Source organism: Schistocerca serialis, chromosome 11 (assembly GCF_023864345.2).
Source record: "Schistocerca serialis cubense isolate TAMUIC-IGC-003099 chromosome 11, iqSchSeri2.2, whole genome shotgun sequence".
Lineage (NCBI taxonomy): Eukaryota > Metazoa > Arthropoda > Insecta > Orthoptera > Acrididae > Schistocerca > Schistocerca serialis.
The window spans coordinates 144,609,162-144,630,381 of record NC_064648.1 but is presented as its reverse complement, the minus strand read 5'-3'; positions in this window follow the sequence as shown (position 1 = coordinate 144,630,381).

The window sequence follows — 21,220 nt, the reverse complement described above, 5'->3', positions numbered from 1 at the left end:
AGCACACAAACTTTATTTTGCTAAGAATGACTTAATTACACATTTCCTTAAAAGGATCAAATTAAAACAATTCGGCTGAAGGCCTAGTTAAGAAAACTTAAGATACCTCTTGGGCTGAAGGCCCAAAACCACACAAAAAACAAGAACGGCTGAAGGCCTGAATACAAGTTATTAAAAATGCCTTAAAGAATACACGCAGCTGAAGGCCTTTAAAAGAGAAAATAAGTGCTTGGCTGAAGGCCACACACAAGACATTGAACAACTCAGGACTTAGGGCCTGGATAACAAGAATTTCAGATAACATTTTTTTTAGAAAATTTAATTTTAAACCAATCAGTTTTCAAAGTTTTAATTTAAGACAGCTGAAGGCCTTATTCTAAAATTAAAACAAAGTAAATTAATACACGACTGAAAGCCTCACACAGTATTTCAAGCTAAAATGAAAATCACAATCACAAACAGCAGAACAGTGGTGCTCAGAGATGTTTTAAGGGTCAGCCTGTGGAGGTAACTCTAACCACAGTTTAGGTGAGACAGGCAGCCAAAAGTAAGGTTAAACAATCAGATGGCAACCCAACCCAGGGACAGCTGAAGGACCGACCGACAACCTAATCAATTCCCTTCTGCCCAACCAACGGCATGGCAATGGAAAGTATCAACCGAGGCCGAAGATATCAGCAGCACTACGTCTTCAAAACAGGCGTCTAAAAACAGCAAGGCACAATAACCACTCTAAAAAAAATATGAACAAACCACTAATAGGTTGTTGAACTACATGCCGTGCCAGACAGCATCAACACGACGAGGAATAACACACTGCCGGAAAACTACACTCCTGGAAATGGAAAAAAGAACACATTGACACCGGTGTGTCAGACCCACCATACTTGCTCCTGACACTGCGAGAGGCCTGTACAAGCAATGATCACACGCACGGCTCAGCGGACACACCAGGAACCGCGGTGTTGGCCGTCGAATGGCGCTAGCTGCGCAGCATTTGTGCACCGCCGCCGTCAGTGTCAGCCAGTTTGCCGTGGCATACGGAGCTCCATCGCAGTCTTTAACACTGGTAGCATGCCGCGACAGCGTGGACGTGAACCGTATGTGCAGTTGACGGACTTTGAGCGAGGGCGTATAGTGGGCATGCGGGAGGCCGGGTGGACGTACCGCCGAATTGCTCAACACGTGGGGCGTGAGGTCTCCACAGTACATCGATGTTGTCGCCAGTGGTCGGCGGAAGGTGCACGTGCCCGTCGACCTGGGACCGGACCGCAGCGACGCACGGATGCACGCCAAGACCGTAGGATCCTACGCAGTGCCGTAGGGGACCGCACCGCCACTTCCCAGCAAATTAGGGACGCTGTTGCTCCTGGGGTATCGGCGAGGACCATTCGCAACCGTCTCCATGAAGCTGGCCTACGGTCCCGCACACCGTTAGGCCGTCTTCCGCTCACGCCCCAACGTCGTGCAGCCCGCCTCCAGTGGTGTCGCGACAGGCGTGAATGGAGGGACGAATGGAGACGTGTCGTCTTCAGCGATGAGAGTCGCTTCTGCCTTGGTGCCAATGATGGTCGTATGCGTGTTTGGCGCCGTGCAGGTGAGCGCCACAATCAGGACTGCATACGACCGAAGCACACAGGGCCAGCACCCGGCATCATGGTGTGGGGAGCGATCTCCTACACTGGCCGTACACCACTGGTGATCGTCGAGGGGACACTGAATAGTGCACGGTACATCCAAACCGTCATCGAACCCATCGTTCTACCATTCCTAGACCGGCAAGGGAACTTTCTGTTCCAACAGGACAATGCACGTCCGCATGTATCCCGTGCCACCCAACGTGCTCTAGAAGGTGTAAGTCAACTATCCTGGCCAGCAAGATCTCCGGATCTGTCCCCCATTGAGCATGTTTTGGGACTGGATGAAGCGTCGTCTCACGCGGTCTGCACGTCCAGCACGAACGCTGGTCCAACTGAGGCGCCAGGTGGAAATGGCATGGCAAGCCGTTCCACACGACTACATCCAGCATCTCTACGATCGTCTCCATGGGAGAATAGCAGCCTGCATTGCTGCGAAAGGTGGATATACACTGTACTAGTGCCGACATTGTGCATGCTCTGTTGCCTGTGTCTATGTGCCTGTGGTTCTGTCAGTGTGATCATGTGATGTATCTGACCCCAGGAATGTGTCAATAAAGTTTCCCCTTCCTGGGACAATGAATTCACGGTGTTCTTATTTCAATTTCCAGGAGTGTACATTAAAGACTAGGGTAGGTAACTGGGGCCTTAATGGCCACAAGTCAGAAAATACCACTGATAAGTAACAACCAATTTAGTAGTTAAAGACCATACAGGAAGACGGTTGCAAAATTTCGCCGATTCCAACACCATACGTTGCTGCTAGCTGAAACGGCCCAAGAAGCAACAACCGGAAATGAACTTAGAGATGTCACAGCAGTTGAGTTTTCATAACAGGTTAACTGATCACTCAACTTCAGTGTCCATGTTTGGTGGGCAACGAACTTTGTAGGTCTCGCCGCTAGCATCTCAGAATACGACCACGCGTGCGCGCCGCCAGCGGTCTCCCCTGACCTCGCACCGCGGAGACTTACTCGTTGCTCTGTCCCAACCGACCGACTGCCTGCGGCACGCAGACAGCATTAAAATAGCTGCTCAGTCAAACCACAAAAGCTACACATGGTTCCACGAAACATTTCCACAAACAACTCGAACAATACTAAAACGTTCACTGTGGAACAACAAGGACGAATCACAAGTCGACACACACAGAGAACCCAGAAGCGGTCGGCGACCAAATACACGTCGTCCAATGAGACGACCGACCGAACGACCAACCAAGGTCGTCCCCCTCAAGTCACGTGTGCCGGCAATGGTCGGGCGAGTCGTGGCTGTCCGGACCTCACTGCTGCTCCGTCCAGACTGAACTCCCGCCACACGACGACCCAGAAATACTAGCGGTCGCTCCAAAGATAGTAAGATATTGCTCTTATCGATAAGCGCTGCTGCTGCCACTCACGGGCAGGGATTCAAGCAACTTCGTGACGCCAGTAAATCGAATAAGAAACTGGGCGGCAGTACCGCTAAGACAAGATATCGAGCAATAATGAACACGAGCCGCGCACAGCTCAATTTGTTGCAAGAGTGTTTGTAGTAGATGCTCATCGTGTTAAATCTCTTCCAAATCATGTTATTGAACAGGAGCCAAACAATTAACTGAGTGGATCTGAGAAAGAGGGAAGTGGACTTGTCTTCGAGACTGATGAATTTCGGAAAAGGGACTGCGGGTTTTGCAGGGAATATTAACGTCCTCGATAAAGTCTGAAACGTTTACATGCTATTTAAGTTCTCAAAACTGAAAAAGGTGCTGTATTTTTTTGCACTGACACAACGTTAGCTCAGACATATGAAGTTACATAGCATTTTCTGCTGCTGTTGATATTACCCGATACTCATCCGACCAGAAATCCTTGTCTTCCTTCCACTTTGTAAGTAGGCTGTTTAGGTTTTTTATTGGTAACGCCACCTCTGTATGAAAATCACTGGCTGTGCTGTGTGCAGTCTGTGGCTGCTTTGGATTGTTGTAATACTCGCCATTGTAGTGTTGGGCAGCGGCAGCTGGATGTGAACAGCGGGTAGCGTTGCGCAGTTGGAGGTGAGCCGCCAGCAGTGGTGGATGTGGGGAGAGAGATGGCGGAGTTTTGAAATTTGTCATGAACTGCTATATTTATATATGATGATATCAAGCTGGCAGTAGTGGCGCTCGCTGTATTGCAGTAGCTTGAGCAGCGAAGATTTTTGTGAGGTAAGTGATTTGTGAAAGGTATAGTTTAATGTTAGTCAGGGCCATTCTTTTGTAGGGAATTTTGAAAGTCAGATTGCGTTGCGCTAACAAAATATTGTGTGTCAGTTTAAGCACAGTCATGTATAATTGTTCAAAGGGGACGTTTCAACTTCACTTCACTGACCCCTACTATATCTAGATTGAGCCTTTGCATTTCCCATTTCAGATTTTCTAGTTTCCCTACCACGTTCAAGCTTCTGACATTCCACGCCCCGACTCGTAGAACGTTATCCTTTCGTTGAAAGGAAAGGAATATGTGGAAAACACTAAGGAGAAGGGACAGGATGATAGGACATCTGCTAAGACATGAGGGAATGACTTCCATGGTACTAGAGGGAGCTGTAGAGGGCAAAAACTGTAGAGGAAGACAGACATTGGAATACGTCAAGCAAATAATTGAGGACGGAGGTTGCAAGTGCTACTCTGAGATGAAGAGGTTAGCACAGGAAAGGAATTTATGGCGGGCCGCATCAAACCAGTCAGTAGACTGATGACCAAAAAAAAAAAAAGTTGCGCACATGACTGACCAGTTGCACATTCCAGTAACGCTGGTTGTCCTAAAACGTTATCGCCACCTATCTAACAGCCGGCATGTCCACCTTTGACACGGATAACAGCAACAATGCATCTTGGCATGGAAGCAGTGAGGCCTTGGTAGGTCGCTGGAGAGAGTTGGCACCACATCTGGACACACAAGTAATCTAATTCCCGTAAATTCCGAGGAGGGGGGCAGTGAGCTCTGACGCTTCGTTCAGTCACGTCCCAGATGTCTTTGGTCGGGTTCTGATCTGGCGAGTTGTGCAGCCAGCACATCAAGTGAAATTCACCACTGTGTTCCTCGAACCACCTCATCCCACTACTGACCTTGAGACATGGCGCATTATCTTGTTGAAAAACACCACTGCTGTCGGGAAACGTGATCGTCATGAAGGGGTGTACGTGGTCTGCAACCAGTGTTCAATACTCCTTGGCCGTCATGGTGCCTTGCACGAGCTCCACTGGGCCCACGGATGCCCACTTTAATGTCCCACAGGGCTTGTCTCTGTCCCGCAGTACAGGTGTCGAGGAGACGGATTCGCGCCCTCGTATCGGTATGATTAAGAAGATTTCGGGATTCGCCAGACCGTTCAACGCCTGCCACTACACCAATATCCAGTGCCGATGGTCACGTGCCTACCTCAGTCGAAGTTGCCTATGTCGTGATGTTGACATAGGCACACACTCGGGTCATCGGCTATGGAGGCCCATCGTTATGAGTGTTCGGTGCACTGTGTGCTCAGACACAGTCTGATGTTAGTTCCGCCACATTTCGCCGCCTGTCCTGTTTTACCAGTCTGCCCAGCGACGACATCCGACATCTGGGTGGCTGCCCAACCCGACGGCGTCTGGATATGGTTTCGCCACGTGTTGAAGACACCCACTACAACTGGGCCATCACTATCTGCCTTCGGTCAAATTCAGAGAGATCGCGCGCCTTCCCCATTCTGCACACGGACAGCACGCTCACCGATATTACATGCACCGTGCGTGTCTGACTAAACCATGGAGGTAAGAATAGAGCGAGACGCCGTGACGTCACAGCTGCGAAGCTATGTGAAGCCGAGGGTAGCCATCTCAATCTCGCTTTTGGAAGGATTTTGCGCTATTATGGTGACTTGTGTGGTGTTCGGATGTACGACTCGTTCTGATTGTGATGCGAAATCGAAGGGAATAACATTTCATGTGTAAGTTGTCTCGTTAAGTGTGATTTTACAACTTCATTGTGAACGAACGTGTGCTACATCGGTACTTGTACTACAGCGTGTTTTTCTCCTGTACGATTTTAGATTTCCTAAAAATGAAAGTCGGAAAGCTCTGTGGGAGAATGTCGTGAGGAGGAAGAATTGGCGTGCGTCTAAATGGAGCACTATATGTTCTCAGCATTTCCGAGAAGAGGACATAGACCGAACTTCCCTTTCAACGGTAAGGCTCCGAAAAAATGCTGTACCATCAGTTTTCACTACACACCCCAAACATTTGCAAAAGGTATGTTAATTCAAAGAATTAAATTCTTAGTTTTCAAGTTCACGTTTTAGTATAATACGTACGTATCGCCGATAATCCAAGTGTTGAGTAACTCACTTTGTCTTCATCATGTACCAAATTAAAAGCTAACACTATATTAACTGGCGTAAAGTATAGGCCGAAACAGGACACTGTGTAGATTTGCCATTCTATGTACCGTATTTCACTAAATATTGATGGTAATGAACAGTGTTTCCCAGTAGTGTAACGTAACTGAAATGTTCCAGTACGTATTACAAAGATGTATTTACGGGGCTTTGGAGGGAGGGTATAGCTAACTTAGTTTTCAGTTTCTATTATTTAGTTTGTGATACACGTTTATTACTGAATTAACAAAATTGTATCGTTTACATTGAAGACTAGCTATTCGTAATATTACATTAAAAACTATTTTTAATCAGAAGAAACGCGGAATTTCGCCTTTGCAAGATTTTATTTTAAACAAAAACTTTGAAACAACCAATCTGATGACGTTACATGCGTATATGGTGCAATTAGCGAGTGTAATACACGCAGCGCTATAGCACACTGGCAATGTTTCGGTCAGAGTGTCATGGCAGCGAGCCAGGCCCCCATGGCTTCAAAACGTAGTACGGCTGGGATACGTAGCGCCATCTCCCCTTATTCTTACCTCCATGGACTAAACAACATCAAGAGGGAGGAGGGAAGCACTCTGAAGTCATACCCTTCCCGGACGTCACGAACCTGCCAGCGACACTCAAGAAGACCGCAACCATGGTGCGAGGTGGACGGTACGACGTCCAAAGAAAACCCTACCTTTTGGCGCAAGCGGAAGGGAAACGGAAGCCACCACTTCCACACCGGCCGTTCGAGCTTCGTGGCGTATATCGGGCAATTATGCTAGAATTCGTCACGAAGAAGGACCTCCACACCATCAACTCGAACCCAGTCTTCACGCCGCGCGACTGGCGCCTCATCTCGGAGGATGCGGTCGCGCGGCTGAAGAAAGAAGTCCGAGATGGAGAGAGGAAGCTCTCACCCGAGCTGAAGAGTCCGCACCGAAGAACATCGCGAGCGAGGGAAAGAAGAATTAGTACAACTTCAACAGCCAACGTCACCGCCAACATGCCTGCATGCTGGCAACCAGGATTCATCACCAATAACACGCAAGGACCAGCCACAACGAGAGGCAACAACACTATTCCAACCCGTAAGGATCTTGGAGGAACAGCTATCCACAGCTTAGACTCCAAACCTCAGACCAAGGACTAGGGCCGTATGTATAGCGTCAGCGTCAGTGACTAGCAGTCATTCCTCAGCAAGCTGTTGCCTGGACGGTCTATATCGATAGTTGGTCGGTGGTCATAATCTGCTGGCTGTTCAGCGTAAGTCTTAATGAGTGAGTTTGCGAGTATCAAAGTATGTCATAAATCCTCATACCTTTTAACTGCATTGACTTAGAAACTTACATTTATTATACGGCCATGTGACTATAGACCTTAGTACGAGACATAAATTTCAACTTGGACGAATAGAGCAAAAAGAAAAGAACTGTCTGACATACAGCGTTAATGTGTCCACCGTGGGATCACTTGGAAGTATGTACCACCACGGATGACTTGGTGAGGAGACTGATGGGAACACGTGACAGGCCTGTCAAGTGTTGCCTGAGAAATGAGCTTGATCGCTCTGAGGTGGATAAAAGAATAAACTCAAGACACATCACTCAAGGATACGGCATTCACTCCAGCTTATTCTCTAAATGATGGCAAACTGGTAACCACTCAATGTGGGCCAGAACCAGGGATCCTTTCAGATTACACTGCTACAATAGCTCCCTACTTAGCAATCATATACAACCGCTCGCTCACCGATAGATCTGTACCTGCAGATTGGAAAATTGCTCAGGTCGCACCAGTGTTTAAGAAGGGTAGTAGGAGTAATCCATCAAACTACAGACCTATATCATTGACGTCGGTTTGCAGTAGGGTTTTGGAGCATATACTGTATTCAAACATCATGATTCACCTCGAAGGGAACGATCTATTGATAAGCAATCAGCATGGTTTCAGAAAACATCGTTCTTATGCAACGGAGCTAGCTCTTTATTCGCACGAAGTAATGGCCGCTATCGACAGGGGATCTCAAGTTGATTCCGTATTTCTAGATTTCCGGAAAGCTTTTGACACTGTTCCTCACAAGCGACTTCTAATCAAGCTGCGGGCCTATGGGGTATCGTCTCAGTTGTGCGACTGGATTCGTGATTTCCTGTCAGAAAGGTCGCAGTTCGTAGCAATAGACGGCAAATCGTCGAGTAAAACTGAAGTGATATCAGGTGTTCCCCAGGGAACCGTCCTGGGACCTCTGCTGTTCCTGATCCATACAAATGACCTGGGTGACAATCTGAGCAGTTCTCTTAGGTTGTTCGCAGATGATGCTGTAATATACCGTCTAGTAAGGTCATCCGAAGACCAGTATCAGCTGCAAAGCGATTTAGAAAAGATTGCTGTATGGTGTGGCAGGTGGCAGTTGACGCTAAATAACGAAAAGTGTGAGGTGATCCACACGAGTTCCAAAAGAAATCCGTTGGAATTCGATTACTCGATAAACAGTACAATTCTCAAGGCTGTCAATTCAACTAAGTACCTGGGTGTTAAAATTACGAACAACTTCAGTTGGAAAGACCACACAGATAATATTGTGGGGAAGGCGAGCCAAAGGTTGCGTTTCATTGGCAGGACACTTAGAAGATGCAACAAGTCCACTAAAGAGACAGCTTACACTACACTCGTTCGTCCTCTGTTAGAATATTGCTGCGCGGTGTGGGATCCTTACCAGGTGGGATTGACGGAGGACATCGAAAGGGTGCAAAAAAGGGCAGCTCGTTTTGTATTATCACGTAATAGGGGAGAGAGTGTGGCAGATATGATACGCGAGTTAGGATGGAAGTCATTAAAGCAAAGACGTTTTCCGTCGCGGTGAGATCTATTTACGAAATTTCAGTCACCAACTTTCTCTTCCGAATGCGAAAATATTTTGTTGAGCCCAACCTACATAAGTAGGAATGATCATCAGAATAAAATAAGAGAAATCAGAGTTCGAACAGAGAGGTTTAGGTGTTCGTTTTTCCCGCGCGCTGTTCGGGAGTGGAGTGGTAGAGAGATAGTATGATTGTGATTCGATGAACCCTCTGCCAAGCACTTAAATGTGAATTGCAGAGTAATTATGTAGATGTAGATGTAGATGAGGAGTTCCAGCGACTGGCAGAGAAGGATGGGAAGACCAGAATAGCACACAGAATTTCAACGAAGCTCACAGTTTACAGTATTATCCCCAGAACTGATCCTGGCACTTTGGTTCCGAGTCGAGCAGTTAGGCTGTGACTTCCCGGACTTGCGCCATATGGTTCAGAACTGTAGAGTCCCCCTAAATGGGTCAGGTGTGGACCACCCACCAGAGACTGCTAATCAGGTCGCTGACTGCATGTGGTGTGCACAGAAGGGCTTCTTAGTTTAGCGACTCTCCATCCAGTCCAGATAACGATAGCTGTAGGGAACCCAGATGTATCAGTGTAACATCAAAAGAAATGAAACTTCCTGGCAGATTAAAACTGTGTGCCCGACCGAGACTCGAACTCGGGACCTTTGCCTTTCGCGGGCAAGTGCTCTACCGTCTGAGCTACCGAAGCACGACTCACGCCCGGTCCTCACAGCTTTACTTTTGTCAGTATCTCGTCTCCCACCTTCCGAACTTTACAGAAGCTCTCCTGCGAGAAATGCCTCCCACAGATGAGAGTACTGAAATCCTAATGGTAAATTGCTGAAACATTCGCAGCAAACTACCGGAGTTTGAAGCGTTCGTGGAAAGCAGTGTGGCTCACGTGATACCGGCTACAGGAAGATGGTTGAAACCTGAAATTGATAGTAGTGAGATTTTCGGGGAGTGGTTAAGTGTATATCGAAAGGACAGGCAAATGAGGTGGTGTATTTGTTTCAGTAGACAAGAGATTCAAATCCATCGAGGTAGAAACTGCTTGTGATTCTTTGGGCAGGACTCAGTATCAGGGATGGGCATAAAATCATAACTGGATACTCCTATCGTCCGCTAGATACACCTCCAGATGTAGCCGAAAACAAAAAACCTGACTTCGGTTGTACGTAAGTTCCCCAGCCACACTGTAGTTATCAGGGGAGACTTCAATCATCCAACAATTAACTGGGAAAATTACAGTTTTGTTAGTGGTGGGGGTGGTTGAACATCCTGAGAAATAGCACTACACGCCTTCTATGAAAACTATCTAGAAAAGATAGTTAGGAACCCCCTCATGATGGGAATATATTGGATCTAATGGCAACAAACAGACCTGACATCTTTGCGGATGTCCTCATCGAAACTGGTACCACAGACCATGACGAGGTTATGGCAGCAATGATTACCTAAGTGCAAAGGACAGCTAAAATAAGAAGAAAGATATATATGTTCAGTAAAATTGATAAAAGATCAGTAGTGTCATTTCTCAATGAGGAACTTGAAACATTCAGCAGAGGGCAGGATCATGTAGAGGAACTATGGCTCACGTTTAAAAGAATAGTTGACCATGCACTGGATAGATATACACCCAGTAGAACAGTTCATAGTGGGAGAGACTCTCCATGCCATACAGTTGCTGCAAACAAACTTCTACAGAAACAGAGATTACTGTGTAATAGATGTAAAACAAAGCGTATGGCTATAGACAGAGAGATGCTGAATGAAACGTGTTTGGCTGTTAAGACAGCAATGCGTGATGCCTTCAGTGACCATCGTAGCAGAGTACTGCCAAATGATATTTCACAAAACCGAAAGAAATTCCGATCGTATGTGAAGGCTGTTAGTGGCACCAAAGTTAGTGTCCAGTCCATAGCGAATGAGAAAGGAACTGAAATTGAGGATAGAAAAGCAAAGGCTGAAGTGCTTAACTCTCTTTTCAAATGTTCCTTTAAAAAGGAAAACCCTGGAAAATTGTCCCAATTTACCCTTCATACCACTGAAGAGATGAATGAAGTAAGTTTTAGTGTCAGTGGTGTTGAGAAACAGCTGAAACAGAATTGAACAAAGCTCCAGGGCCCAATGGATCCCTGTCAGATTATATACTGAATCTGCGGCTGACTTAGCCTCTCTCCTAACTATAATCTATCATAGATCCATCGAACAAGAAACCACGCCCATTTTTGGGAAAAAAGCACAGGTCAGACCCCTGTACAAGAAGGTAGTAGAAGTGAAATGGCTCTGAGCACTATGGGACTTAACGTCTTAGGTCATCAGTCCCCTAGAATTTAGAACTACTTAAACCTGAGGACATCACACACATCCATGCCCGAGGCAGGATTCGAAGTTGCGGCCGTAGCAGTCCCGCGGTTCCGGACTGAAGCGCCTAGAACCGCTCGGCCACCGCGGCCGGCTGGTAGGAGTGAACTACTGTCCAGTATCATTGACGTAGATTTCTTGTAGAATGTTGGAACATGTTCTGAGCTCAAACATAATGAGGTACCTTGAAGAGAATGACCTCCTCAGTGCGAACCAGCATGGATTCCTAAGACATCGATCACGTGAAACCCGCACTTTTCTCACATGACATGCTGAAACCCTTGGATCAAGGCAGTCAAGTAGATGCAGTATTTCTTGACTTCTAAAAAGCGTTTGACTCAGTACCACACCTATACTTATTGTTCAAAGTATGATCCTATGGGGTATCAAGTGAAATTTGTGACTGGATTGAGGACTTTTTGATAGTGAGGACGCAGCATGTTATCTTGGCTGCAGAGTCATTGTCAGATGTAGCACTAACTACGGGTATGCTCCAAGGAACTGTGTTGGGACCCTTGTTTTTTATGTTGTATGTTAATGACATTGCAGACAATGTTAAAATAACCTCAGACTTTTTGCGGATGATGCAGTTATCTATCATGAAGTAGAGTCTAAAACAAGCTGCATAAATATTCAGTCGGATCTTGGTAAGATTTCAAACACTGGCGACTTGTGTATTGTATGTATTGAACGAGGGACCTAGAAACGACGGAGAGGCTTCGTCCCCGCCGTTAGCCCTCAGTGGTTCACAACCCCACAAGAGGCCACAGCAGTTGTAGTGGGACGTGAAATTGAAGCGTCCCCCATCCACCAGTGTCGGCCCAGTTTGCAGGTAAATATAAGTTTAATTTATTGTTTTGTTTATGTATTTTTGTAATATTTGTAATAGCTGTGAATTATCTAAAGTTTTGTATTTATTTTTTATGTTTCGTGTACGGAGAGGGCGGCGCAACGAACGGAGACGGCATCTTCGCTGCCGGGACCAGAGAGAAAATTGCTGGCCACTATACGTCGTGGGTCGACAGCCAAAGAGCAATAGAAGATCCTGAAACCGAGTTGTTGCGTCGTGCTTCTAAAAATTAAGTAATTGAGAATTTGTAATGTTTGTACAACAATGACGTCATAAAAAGTTTCATCATGTTGTAAATGGTCAGTTCTGTCTTGTCAAGGCTCAGGTTCACGTCTATATGTAGGAAGATAATAAATTAGTGGATGCTACTAAAGTTTAAATACGTGTTCCGAGAATTTATTTATGAAGGATTTATGTGAATGAATTAATAATATATTTGACAAGATTATTAATTTTTGACAACGTTCATCGCGAGTTTGAATCTCGAAAGTTTATTCAATGTGGTTCTAATATTTATTAAATCAGATAACGTGCATTAATATAATTTCTGAGGAGAAACAAACGACATCTAAATTGAAAAAGTTTGCGCAAACCAATGGGACTGAGTGACGTAATTCTGCGCATACGACTCAAATGATGTTTTACAGTTTCGTTCAAGAACCATTCTGAGACAATTTAAAAAGAATATAAATAATTTTGAAGTGTGTTGTAACTGACGTAGGTGACGAAGTCTACACATGGTCATATGTCAAAAGAAAATCATTTATAAAAAACTTACGTCGTTACACTACACAGTCCACCCACCCCACCGCCGCCCCACACCCCACCCGGAAACGTTTCATACCAAACGAGTGTAACCCCAAACGTTTGCGTCGTAGAGTAATAACTACGGTGTATGCGAACGTGCGAACGTGGAGAGTGTTTGCACAGCAATTGCCGACATAGTGTAACTGAAGTGGAATAAAGGGAACCAACCCACATTCGGCGAGGCAGATGGAAAGCCGCCTAAAAACCACAGGTTGGCTGGTACACCAGACCTCGACACTGATCCGCCGGGCAGATTCGTGCTGTGGACCGGCACGTCTTCCTCCTCGGGAAGCAGCGCGATACACCGCGCAGCTAGCCGGGCGAGCCACTCGCGACTTGCTTAAATGTTCAGTAAAGCAAAAATTGTGGAATTCACAAAACGAGAAAACATAGTATTGGGACTATAATACCAATGAGTCAGTGACGGAATCGGCCAACTCATACAAATACTTGGGTGTAACACTTTGTAGGAACATGAAATAGAATGACCACATAAGGCTCAGTGGTGCTTAAAGCAGATGGTAGACTTCGGGTTTATTGGTAGAATACTGCGGAAGTGCAATCAGTCTACAAAAGAGATTGCTTACAAATCAGTATTGCTCAAGTTTGTGGGACACATACCAAATAAGACTAATAGGGGACACTGAACATATACAGATAAGGGCAGTATTAATGGTCACAGGTTTGTTTGACCTGGGGGAGAATGTTACTGAGATGCTGAAAGAACTGAAATGGCAGACTCTTGATGACTAAACTACCCCAAGAAAGTGTATTAACAAAATTTCAAGAACCGCTTTTAAATCATATGTCTAGGAATAAGCTTCAACCCCTTACGTTTACTCACCTTATTAGAATAATTACAGTGTGCACAGATGTATCCAAGCAACCAGTCTTCCCACACTCCATACGTGAGTGGAATGGGAAGAAACCCTAATAACTGGTACAGTGGGAGAACCCTCTGGCATGGTTTGCAGAGTATAGATGTAGAGTTGCGACTAAGACAAAAGGCCGACGAGGACATTTGGCGCAGGTGGCAAAATGAATACCTCCTGCTGCTAAGAAGCTACCACAGGGTGAAGGGATACACCTCAAGAAGTAGACCAAGAGTTGGAGAATCGTCCTGCTGCAGGAGGACCTTAAACCTGGCACTTGTGGAAGGATGCACTGGTGGAGAGTATAAAATAAGACGCATCATTCTCCAGCAGGTAAATGCCACGAAATTCTGTCGTCTGGTGCACGTACTTATTCCCTCTAGGCCGGCCGCTGTGACCGAGCCGTTCTAGGCGCTTGTCCGGAACCGCACTGCTGCTACTGTCGCAGGTTCGAATCCTGCCTCGGACATGGATGTGTGCGATGTCCTTAGGTTAGTTAGGTTTAAGGAGTTCTAAGTCTGGGGATCATAGTGCTTAGAGCCATTTGGACTATCCACCGACTAGGGTGGGATGGATGATGGGGAATAAGGGACTATTATGCCATCTGTTGACGTTGTCTACGAAACTGTAGACTGTGCTGCCCTCTCCAGTGCGTGTATATAACTGAAACTGGAACTGTAATGGACACTGCGAACAGATCTGTGAGCTGAAGTTACTGTGCTGAATTGCTTTAAATACAAGCGAGTAGCAAAATAGTCTCTTGATTACGCATAGACAAGGTCTCCGAATGACCCAACTGTCTTTCCCCAATCATTTTCACGAACAAAATAAGCTTTTTAACAATTGCTACAATATATCCACACATTTTCACACACATAGTTGATTTTTATCTTGGTGTTTCAAATTTCCGTAAACGAGGTAACTAGTTACTTCAATCATTGTTCGTTCTCCAAAAACCTGACATTTTGTCCTTTGCCAGTCATAAATATTTTTATTTCTTCCAAAAGAGAATGAAATCGTGTGAGCGTAGCTGATCTGTTGAACCAGCGAAGTCGGCTGTGGTATATATGATCATGCCCTGGGCCTACTTTAGACAGGAAGGTTTGAAATTGTCTATGGTTTAGTGCCCTTGCGCGTATAAAATGGGCAGTCCATATTACCTTTTCCATTACGTTTTTCTAATCGTGAGCTTTGGCACACAGGTGTTCTTCGTGCTTTTAAAGTCGCGATATTACTCATCGGTGTCGCAAATCGTTTGTTCATCCCTGGTGAACGATGTCTTGTGAAGCCGGAAATTTTTCACCATAAAGACCGAACTTTTTCGTAAAATTACTTACTTCCTCAAATACGTTTCGACCTGTTGTACCTTTCATTGGAAATGAGCGTTTGGCGTCATTGGCCAGGAGGCGCCTTACGGGGCAGGTCCGGCCGTCTTGGTGCAGGTCTTGTTACATTCGATGCCACATTGGGTGACCTGCGCACCAGATGAGGATGAAATGATGATGAAGACAACACAACACCCACTCCCTGAGAGGAGAAAAATTCCGTCCCAGCGGGGAATCGAATCCGGGCCCGGAGGACGGGAATCCATCACGCTGACCACTAAGCAAAATTTTTTTTTTTTTTTCGGTATTGTTCGTTGCGTTTGGTCTGCGCAGACGTCACACGGCATTCATTCACGTTGATCGTTGACCTTTACTCAGTTTTTTTTATTACAGAGGGTGAGCGACCCTCTGACCGAACACGCTGACCTTCCGTGACGGCAGCTATCGGGCCGGACATACCTTTCATTGAACGCATGGCAAGTAATTCCTCAATTACAAAATATCGACAAAGGAGGTTCATTTTAAAACATTGCCTTACTTACTACTGTATCTGTGCTACAACCATCTCGTCGGGATATGGTGGATCGGATTTTTCATGCCTGCATGCCGTGTGTTGCACATCCCTTCGGTAGACGGTGTAGAACAGGTACCACGTAGTCACGTGACCCACTACCGCATGACGTCAGTCATACCACAGAGGTGCTGTTTACAAGGTGTAATACTGGAGGGGAAACTTAACATCAGGATTGATGGTCACGAAGTCAATGAAGTTAAGGAATTCTGCTACCTAGGCAGTGAAATAGTGACGGACGGAGCAAGGAGGACATCAAAAGCATACTCGCTATGGCAAAAAAGGCATTTCTGGCCAAGAGAAGTCTACTAATATCAAATACCGGCCTTAATTTGAGGAAGAAATTTCTGAGGATGTACGTCTGGAGTACAGCATTGTATGGTAGTGAAACATGGACTGTGGGAAAACCGGAACAGAAGAGAATTGAAGCATTTGAGATGTGGTGCCATAGACGAATGTTGAAAATTAGGTGGACTGATAAGGTAAGGAATGAGGAGGTTCTACGCAGAATTGGAGAGGAAAGGAATATGTGGAAAACACTGATAAGGAGAAGGGACAGGTTGATAGGACATCTGCTAACACATGAGGAAATGACTTTCATGGTACTGGAGGGAGCTGTAGAGGGCAAAAACTGTAGAGGAAGACAGAGATTGTAATATGTCAAGCAAATAATTGAGGACGTAGGTTGCAAGTGCTACTCTGAGATGAAGAGGTTAGCACAGGAAAGGAATTCGTGGCGGACCGCATCAAACCAGTCAGTAGACTGATGACCAAAAAAAAAAATACTGGAGAGAAATTCCGCGTTATGCAAAGCATCGTTTTATAACTATCCACAAAGATGTTTCACCACTTTACGTACTATCTTCAGTGTGGTCTTTTATTCAGTTTCCTTCTCATATGACGCTGTTTCTTGTTATGCTGGTGGTTTTATACATACCGCACATTCTACAACTTGTCACGATTTTTTTTTCTAGAGATCATAGTGTCGCTTCCCTTTGTATCCCGCGGCTTCCTAATCTGCCTATTTGATTGTGATATAAATGACAGTGATGCGTGTGCCTAACGAAATTTCACAATGAGTGAGGCTATCGTTACCGAAGCAAAATAATGCCGGTTAGTAGGAGGAAAGTGTACAACAGGCACTTCTGAAGGAAAAACCTATTCTAAACCTAATCTAAATTCCGATAATTTTGAAATGAGTGGAATATAGTGAAATCGCCCACGAATCACACGAGGAGAAACGGGGACCACGTAATATTTAATACAAAAGACATTGATTAGCAAACAAGGGATAATTAAACGGTCGCCAGCCCACCAGGGCAATGAATATCCAGAATCCTAAGAAAGGTAGTGGCAAAGAATTTAAGCCGTGACAACAGAAGGTTGTCACCCTTTTCCACACCACAACAGTTCACGAGAAAATAAATGAATCAGAAAGCACTGAGTTTGCAGTTACTTAATCTGAACTATTAAATTTTAAAAGCGATGCTAAATGAAGTGATGATTGAATAAATAACTGAAACTTTGTTACGTAAAAAAAGACTTTCAGTAACCTCTGCATAACGTAATACAAAATTTGGAACAAAGCAAGCAATTTACTTTTAATTACTGAAATACTGAATTGAATTTACTTTAAGCGAATGAGCAACTGATTTATTTTTAACGTAAGAACAATGAGATACGTACCAACCCAGCAAAAGTAAACCGCTAAGCTAAATACAGAATAAATGAAATTGCGCACTCTTCATTTGTGCTGTATCTTTAGTTATTAGTTTTGCTAGTGAAATTTCATGTTACTTTAAGTCAGTAAACTTAATATTCAAAACTGCAAATTAGTGAAGCCTGTTTTACGCAATACAAGAATGAACAGTTAGTGAGGCAGCAAAATTTAGGCTGAAACTGGTCATTAGCAAATGGAAAAATTTGGAAATTCGTGGTATGGTCTTATGTGAGAAAACTGCTGAGGTCATCCGTCCCTAAGCCTACACACTACTTAATCTAACTTAAACTAACTTACACTAAGGACAACACACACACACACACACCGATGCCCGAGGAGGGACTCGAACCTCCGACGGAGGGAGGGTCATTAGCAAACAACAAAAATGGCAATAAATAGTTAATCAGTTTTCAAATTTTTCAACACTTGGTGATCGCATGTATCGGAAAGGTATCCTGCTTGGTAATAGTGTCTGAGGACAATGACAACACATATTCCCTACAAGGTTTAATATTGCAGGTTATTATTCAAGAAAGTTAGTTATTCGTGTTTGTGAAAGAAATGCCACGGGCAGTGCATGTACAAAATGAGTTAACAGTCTTACGGTGTTGTAGCGGTGCGGACGACGAAGTACACTACTGGCCATTAAAATTGCTACACCAAGAAGAAATACAGATGATAAACGGGTATTCATTGGACATATATATTACACTAGAACTGACATCTGATTACATTTTCACGCAATTTGGGTGCATAGATCCTGAGAAATCAGTACCCAGAACAAGCATCTCTGGCCATAATAACGGCCTTGATACGCCTGGGCATTGAGTCAAACAGAACTCGGATGGCGTGTACAGGTACAGCTGCCCATGCAGCTTCAACACGATACCACAGTTCATCAAGAGTAGTGACTGGCGTATTGTGACGAGCCAGTTGCTCGGCCACCATTGACCAGACGTTTTCAGTTGGCGAGAGATGTGGAGAATGTGCTGGCCAGGGCAGCAGGCGAACATTTTCTGTATCCAGAAACGCTCGTACAGGATCTGCAACATGCGGCCGTGCATTATCCTGCTGAAATGTAGGCTTTCGCAGGGAGCGAATGAAGGGTAGAGCCATGGGTCGTAACACATCTGAAATGTAACGTCCACTGTTCAGAGTGCCGTCAATGCGAACAAGACGTGACCGAGACGTGTAACCAATGGTACCCCATACCATCACGCTGGGTAATACGCCAGTATGGCGATGAAGAATACGCGTTCAAATAAATGGTTCAAATGGCTGTGAGCACTATTGGACTTAACTTCTCAGGTCATCAGTCCCCTAGAACTTAGAACTACTTAAACCTAACTAAGGACATCACACACATCCATGCCCGAGGTAGGACTCGAACCTGCGACCGTAGCGGTCTCGCGGTTCCAGACTGTAGCGCCTAGAACCGCTCGGCCACTCCGGCCGGCCTCCCCTGTGTTTTTCCCAAGGGCACCCTCTCTCCGTGCTCTCCCTCCTCTCTTCCTCCCTCCCTTCTGTCCCCCTGGGCTTCCATTACCCCCCCTACCTTCTTTCCTCTCCCTCCCTGCTCCTCTGCCACTGGCATCTGCACCCTCCCTCTCTCCCTCCTCCCTCACCTTCTCCTTTTTGGCAGGTCCCCGGATTCGTACATGAACAGTGAACATTCGTGCGCCGGAGATCATCGCCATCGGTATTTTGTGTGCCATCATGATAATGCCTTAGTGTTTCACCGTCCGTGCTCCATCGTTCACGTTTGTCTTTTCTGTCATCTATGTTGGTGTACCTGTGCTGAGCGCTTTTCATTTCACTGTGCCTGTGAACGGCTCCATGTATTTTACTTTGTGTGTCTACTGTTATTTACCCATAGTTTTGTTTTGCTATGTCTTCGTATGTACTAATTGTAATATCTGTGGCCGAAGAGCGGCGTAGTTTTGCCGCTGCCGGCCTACCTGTATAAGGTATTAAAATGACAATAAAGAAAAAAAAATAGTATTTCTGGGTCGTCGTGTGTCACGAGTTCAGTCGGGATGGAGTGCCAGTGAGGTGCGTGACTGCTGGCGACACACATGTACTGTCCGACGGAAGCAGACTGGAGCGGGAAAGACCGTTGGTTGGTCGTTCGGCCGGTCGTATCATCTGACGACCTGTAGCTGGTCTTCTGACGGCTTCTGGGGCGCTTCAATTGGACATCTTGTGGGACTTGGGTCGGTTCCTTCCTTGTGCAGTGATGTTGGGTGGCGAATGGGCAAGTGTTCCCTCTGTGTGGTTGCGTTCCAGCCAGTGTGCCCGGGTCCCAAAAGACATCGAGTTGTAGTGAGCTCCAGAGCTCCGGACAGCCAAGACTCGCCCAACCATTGCCAACACACATAACTTGAGTGGGGACGACCGTAGTTGGTCGTTTGGTCGGTCGCCTCATCGGATGACCTGTAGTTGGTCTTCTGACGGCTTCTGGGACCCTTCAATTGGACATCTTGTGGGACTTGGGTCGGTTCTTTCCTTGTGCAGAGATGTTGGGTGGCCAATAGGCAAGTGTTCCCTCTGCGTGGTTGGGTTCGAGCCAGTGTGCCCGGGACGCCGTGCCTCTGAGTTCCCAAAAGACATCGAGTTGAGTCGGGTAGGAGCTGTAGTGAGCTCCAGAGTTCCAGACAGCCAAGACTCGCCCGAGCATTGCCAACACACACAACTTGAGTGCGGACGACCTTGGTTGGTCGTTCGTTCAATCGTCTCATCAGACGACATGTATTTGGTCGCAGACCACTTATGGAAACTCTGTGTGTGTCAACTTGTCATTTCTCCCTGTTGTTCCACAGTGACTGGTTTTAGGATTGTCAGAGTTCTTGGTGCAAGTGTGTGTAACTTCTGTGAGTTCCACCAAGCAGATCAATTCTGTCTGCATACTGGAGTAGCCAGTCGGTCGGTTGCGAGAGAGGGAATTGATTAGGCTGTTGGTTGGTTCTTCAGCCGTCCCTAGGTCGTGTTGCCACCCGATCGTTCAGTGTTACGCTTGGCTGCCTGTCTCACCTAAACTGTTGTTAGAGTTTCCTCCCCAGGCCGACCCTTGGAACACTTCTGAGCACCACTATTCTGCTGTTTGTGATTGTGATTTTCTTTTGTCGCAAGTACCGTGCCAGGCCTTCCTCCATGTATTAATTTTGTCTGTTCTGTGTTCAGTATATGGCCTTCAGACGAACCTTATGTGAAGTATTTTAAGATCAGGCCTTCAGCCGTGTTTTATTTAAAATTCTTGTTTTGCTCTGTATTTAGGCCTTCAGCCGCGGTTGTTTTAAAATTTGTGTGGCTTTCATCCTTACTCTGTAAATGCTTATCTTAAGGTTTGTCTTTAATTATTTTGAATAATTGTTTGGGCCTTCGGCCGTCAAGATATTTCGAGTTTTCTTAAAATGGTTTTATGTTGTACTGTGTAAATGCTTGTCTTTCAAGGTTGCCTTTTATTATGTTGAAAAATTATTGGCATTTCAGCCGAGGAATTAATTCAAATTTTCCTTAGTATGGCTTTTAGCCGAAATTTGTATATGCTTGCCTTTTAAAGAATTTCGTTTTCTGATCTGAAGTATTATTTAGGCCTTTAGCGGAGAAGATATTTTAATTTTTCTTAAGTAAGGCCTTCAGCCGTTTGTCTAAGTCCTTGTGTTTTAAAAGGAATAATTTAAACTTTATTATTGAGAAGTTACTTGGGCCCTGAGCCGTGAATTGATCGTTGTTGTTTTAAAGAGAAAACCGTGCATTGTGTTTTGTAGGAATAAAGTTGTGTGTTCTCGTGCAACTAACAGTAACTGATCTTGACCACATTCCACAACGTGATCCGCTCTGTCC